Below are 6,454 nucleotides of genomic sequence, written 5' to 3' on the forward strand. Positions count from 1 at the left end.
ATGTTTTATTATATGTTTTCTAGCATATAATTTGGTGGTTTAAAAAGGACTTTTATGTTTTCAAACATAAATTTTTATTGTTTAAATTAAATATTGTTGGCAATATTAAACCTATAATTCACTCAACATTTTTGTTGACAGTTACTCGCATGTTTTATTCTCAGGTTCATGATTGATTGCTTCCGCTGTGCTTAGAGAGTCTGCATATTTATGATGGCAGCTTTTGTTAAACATTAACTTGCATTCTATTTTGTTACATTAAAAAGTGGTTGTTTGTTGACTTTATTTTGGTCAACTTTTGGTTAAAGTATTATTGTATAGTTTTTCTAAACTTATACATTTTAGTAGATTTCCTTTATAGGAAATCATTTTTAAATAAAGAATGCAAGGTTGTTTTATTAAATTCATATAGAGTTTCGATCAAGCTGTGGGACCAAGTGACGGAGCCGTTAAGTGTTTTGACGGAGTCGTCACAACTACCTCCTTTCAGGTCTGTAGAATTTCAAATAGATCTTGTACCAGGAGTTGCGCTGGTTGCTCGTGCTCCATATAGAATTGCACCGTCCGAGTTAAAAGAACTTCAGAGTCAGTTAAAAGAATTACTGGACCGAGGATTTATACGACCAAGTACTTCACCGTGGGGAGCTCCAATTTTATTTGTTAAAAAGAAAGATGGATCTTTTAGGATGTGTATAGATTATCGTGAATTAAATAAGTTAACTATCAAGAATCGGTATCCACTACCGAGAATTGACGATTTATTTGATCAACTGCAAGGATCATGTGTGTACTCAAAAATTGACTTAAGATCGGGCTATCATAAACTACGTGTCAACGAAGAAGATATTCCGAAAACTGCTTTCCGGATACGCTACGGTCATTACGAAATTTTGGTCATGCCGTTTGGGTTGACAAATGCGCCAGCTGTATTCATGGACCTCATGAATCGAGTTTGTAGTCCGTATTTAGATAAGTTTGTTATCGTTTTCATTGACGATATTCTTATCTATTCCAAGAGTGAGCAAGAGCATGAACAGCATTTAAGATTGGCATTAGAATTGTTAAGAAAAGAACAATTATACGCCAAATTTTCTAAGTGTGCGTTTTGGTTAAAAGAAGTGCAATTTCTTGGTCATGTTGTTAGTAGCAAAGGAATTCAGGTTGACCCAGCTAAAATTGAGGCCATTGAAAAATGGGAGACTCCTAAGACACCAACGCAGATACGCCAATTTTTGGGTTTAGCTGGTTATTATAGAAGGTTTATTCAAGATTTTTCCCGAATAGCTAAACCATTAACAGCGTTAACGCAAAAAGGGAAGAAGTACGAATGGACTTCTGAGCAGGAGAGTGCATTTCAATTATTGAAGAAGAAGTTGACTACAGCGCCTATTTTATCGTTACCTGAAGGGAACGATGATTTTGAGATATATTGTGACGCTTCGCGACAAGGTTTTGGTTGCGTCCTTATGCAACGGAAGAAAGTTATAGCATACGCATCCCGACAATTGAAGATTCATGAGCGGAATTATACGACGCATGATTTAGAATTGGGAGCAGTAGTGTTTGCATTGAAGATATGGAGACACTACTTATATGGGGTTAAATGCACTGTGTTTACCGATCATAAAAGCCTTCAACATATCTTCGATCAGAAACAGCTGAACATGAGGCAACGTAGGTGGGTCGAGCTGATAAACGACTACGATTGTGAGATTCGCTATCATCCCGGGAAAGCGAATGTAGTGGCCGACGCTCTAAGCAGAAAGGAACGAGAACCAATTCGAGTACGAGCGATGAACATAAAAATTCGCATGAATCTCAACTCACAAATCAAAGAGGCTCAACGAGAAGCTCTTACTAAAGAAAACATAGGAAATGAAATAATGAAGAAGTATGAGAAGCAACTCGTTATACGGGAAGATGGAATTCGATATTTCGCAAACCGTATTTGGGTACCAAAGTTGGGTGGATTAAGGAAGTTAATATTGAATGAGGGGCACAAGACAAGATACTCGATACATCCTGGAGTTGGAAAGATGTACCAAGATCTTAAGACGCATTATTGGTGGCCTAATTTAAAGACAGACGTTGCAACATATGTTGGGGAATGTTTAACTTGTTCTAAAGTTAAAGCAGAACACCAGAAGCCGTCAGGGTTACTTCAACAACCAGAAATCCCAGAATGGAAATGGGATGGTATTGCCATGAATTTCATCACAAAGTTACCTAAGACTGCCTGGGGTTATGACACCATTTGGGTAATAGTTGATCGTCTCACCAAATCTGCACATTTCTTGCCTATAAAGGAAACGGATAGAATGGAGAAACTATTATGACTGTACATAAAGGAAATTGTTTCAAGGCATGGAATACCTATTTCCATTATATCCGATCGTGATAGTAGATTTACATCAAAGTTCTGGCAATCACTACAGGAGGCCCTAGGAACTCGTTTGGATATGAGTACCGCATATCATCCACAAAATGACGGGCAGAGTGAAAGAACAATTCAGACTCTTGAAGACATGCTCAGGGCATGTGTGATCGATTTTGGAAACGGATGGGATAAATATCTATCATTAGCAGAATTCTCGTATAATAACAGTTATCATGCGAGCATTAAAGCTGCACCATTCGAAGCATTGTATGGAAGGAAGTGTAGATCCCCTATCTGTTGGAATGAAGTAGGAGATCGATAATTAACTGGTCCCGAGATCATACACGAAATGACTGAGAAGATAGTACAAATTAAGGAGAGATTGAAAACAGCCCGTAGTCGCCAAAAGAGCTACGCCGATGTCCGAAGGAAACCATTAGAGTTTCAGATCGGTGACATGGTTATGTTAAAGGTGTCACCTTGGAAAGGTGTAATACGTTTCGGTAAAAGGGGTAAACTGAACCCAAGGTATGTAGGCCCGTTCAAGATCATCGAACGCATTGGACCGGTAGCTTATCGACTCGAGTTACCGCAACAACTCGCCGAAGTACATAATACATTTCATGTATCAAACCTTAAGAAATATCTTGCAAAGGAAGATCTCACCATTCCTCTTGAAGAAATCCAAGTCGACGAGAAACTACAATTCATAGAAGAACTAGTCGAAATCATGGACCGTGAAGTTAAACAACTCAAGCAGAGCAACATACCGATCGTTAAGGTTTGTTGGAATGCTCGAAGGGGTCCCGAGTTTACTTGGGAACGAGAGGATCAGATGAAACAAAAGTACCCACATTTGTTTCCCGAGAACGCAAAATAGGTACAATTTTAAAATTTCGGGACGAAATTTATTTAACGGGTAGGTACTGTAACGACCCGGATTTTTCTGATCATTTTATACCTATGAGATTAATATTTACATAAATTAAACCTTACCAACATGATAAGTAATCTAAATTGTTGAGATTTATGTTTTTAAAAAGAGTTACACAACGTTTGACCGTCCAATTTGACCGATGATATCACGAACTATATAACAAACGATAATTATACGTTTGTGTATATATATGTATTTATATATATTTAACATGATCTAAGAATGGTTTAACATCTCATTGTGTACTAATAACAATAAGTTATAAGTATACTTTGAGACTACTAACTTAAGTTTTCAAAATGATAACTATACGTAACGTTATTTGACATATATACCTTTAACCTATAATACTTACACAAGTATCGTATAAATATGTATTTAATCACTTTTAAAGGGCTTATATACATAAAACAATATAAGTATATTTACAAAAGATAGCTATATTTTAATTCTCGTTCCGTTTCCTCAAAATTTCTACACGTATACCTAGAGTATATGTACTCGTATCATACCCAGCTCCTATACGTATTTACTATTAGTATATACACATCACAATCACTTTATTAGCAGCCATGAGTCAGCCAATTTTGGATCTTAGCATGCATGATTAATCAATTTGGCATATTACAAGACTTTTGCACAATATTACAAATTTATACATCTTTTCACCACCATTTATACTCCATTTCAATTTTATTTTTACTACACATTTTCTCTAACTAAAAACACACTCTTAGGAACCTTAAGTGTTCTTCACAATCTCAGCAAAAACCCATGAAGATCTAGCTTCAAAAACAAGCCTTAATCATCATAATAAATTCCTTACAAGAAAACTTCAATAATCCTTCCAAAAATACAAGTTTACTTCCAACCTTTTGATCCAACTCCACCAGTCTTTTGGTTCTAGGATTTTTCTCATCTTTTACAGTAACTTTGTCCAAGTAACTTGAGGTAGTAACCTTGTTCATAACCTTATTCGATTCATATTTATATAGCTATTTTATTTTGTGTTGTAAAATTTTAACAACAAGAACATAGTTTGAATGATTTCAAACTTGTTTGCAAACTAAATAGATCCTTCTAACTTAACTTTTAAAACACTTCAAGACCTGTAATATATCATAATGATATGCTAACTTAACAAGATATAACTTGGTTTTACAAAGAACATCTTAAAAACTGAATCTACGTCGTCGGAGTGCAACCGGGGGTTGTTTTGGGTTGGATAATTAAAAACCATCTTAAGCTTTGAATTGGAAGTTAATGTTCTGGAAAAATGATATTTCTTATGAATATGTTAACACATAAAAATTTCATGGTTTAACTCAAAGTGTAAGTATTTTTAGAAAAATGATCATTAAATGTTGTTTTTATGATGGAAAATGATCACCTTCATAAGTTTCACCAAAGTTTGACCTATAACCTGTGATTTTGAATACAACCTAAGGTATTTTCAGTTCATATTCTTAAAATTTGACTCGATCCAAGGAAGTGGCAAGTTGAACCAACAAAAACGGAGTTATAATGAAGAAACTACGACTAAAACAAGATCGGGTATCCGAAGCTAGTTTAGCTACGAAAATATTTGGAGAAAAATTAAATTAATCATATATTTCTAATTAATATGATATTTCATATATATTTACTTATGATTTGATTTTATATATTTCAGGACCACCCGTAAACAACACGAGAAGATTAATCATAAGACCTCATGATTGTACGCAACACGCCATTTGACAACACGGTACTTTATGTACGCAACACGTCACTTGACAACATGGTACCATGGGTCGAGATTAATTCTGATCAATACGAATATGATGGGGTCTTTATTTATTTTATTTAAGCAACTAATTTTGGACCACTAACATCGGACTGCTAACTACGGACTAAGAAAATATTAAAAGTATATATATATATATATATATATATATATATATATATATGTAACGATTACTTAAAAAAAAAATATGTTGATATATTATATATATGGTTAGGTTCGTGATATCTATCGGAGACCAAGTCATGATAAATACGTTCAAGGCAAAAGTGAGTATATAGTCCCACTTTTAAACTCTAAATATTTCGGGATGAGAATACATGCATTTTATGATTTACGTTATGGACACAAGTGATTAAAAATATATATTCTACGTTGAGTTGTACCACTGGCATACTTCCCTATAACTTGGTAACTATTATTTACATGAGGTATTGTAAACGCGAATCCTGTTGATAGATCTATCGGGCCTGACAACCCCAACCGGACTGGACGACCAGTATTCAACGGTTGCACAGTACTTCGTTTCGGTGACTACACTTGGTACAGTGTAGTAAGATTTCATAATAAAGGGAATATGCGACGTTGATTAAATGTTAAGTATGGTTATCAAGTGCTCAACAACTTAGAATATTTTTATTAGAACGTTTATATATGAAATCTTGTGGTCTATATTTATAACGCTGCCGGCATTAAACCTATATCTCACCAACTTTATGTTGACGTTTTAAGCATGTTTATTCTCAGGTGATAACTAAAAGCTTCCGCTGCAACATGTTGAATTTAAGCAAGATCTTGAGTATGCATATTTGTGTCAAAAATAAAACTGCATATCGGAGGATTTGTAATGTAAAATATGTTGGAAGTCGTATTGTTATTATCACATGTAAAGTTTGTAAGTCTAAGATTATCGCTAAACGATAATCATTATTAAGTTGTTTAAACCTTGTATTTGTAATAAAAGCTATGGTTTGTATTGTAAAAACGAATGCAGTTTTTGAAAAATGTCGCATATAGAGGTCAATACCTCGCGATGAAATCATATGTTATTGTATTCGTCCTTATGGTTAAGGTCGGGTTATGACAGTTCAGCAGTGCTGTTGAATAAGATACCAGAAAAATTATCTGATCCAGGAAGTTTCACAATTCCATGTTTTCTGGGTAGTCTTAGTTCAATAGAAGCATTGGCAGACTTAGGTGCTAGTATAAATTTAATGCCGTATTCACTATACACTAAACTAGACCTTGGAGAATTGAAACCAACAAGAATAAGTATACAACTAGCCGATAGATCAATAAAATATCCTAGAGGGATAATGGAGAACATGCTAGTTAAAGTTGGTACTTTAGTATTTCC

Source organism: Rutidosis leptorrhynchoides, chromosome 2, assembly GCF_046630445.1.
Source record: "Rutidosis leptorrhynchoides isolate AG116_Rl617_1_P2 chromosome 2, CSIRO_AGI_Rlap_v1, whole genome shotgun sequence".
In the NCBI taxonomy this organism is placed as follows: Eukaryota; Viridiplantae; Streptophyta; class Magnoliopsida; order Asterales; family Asteraceae; genus Rutidosis; species Rutidosis leptorrhynchoides.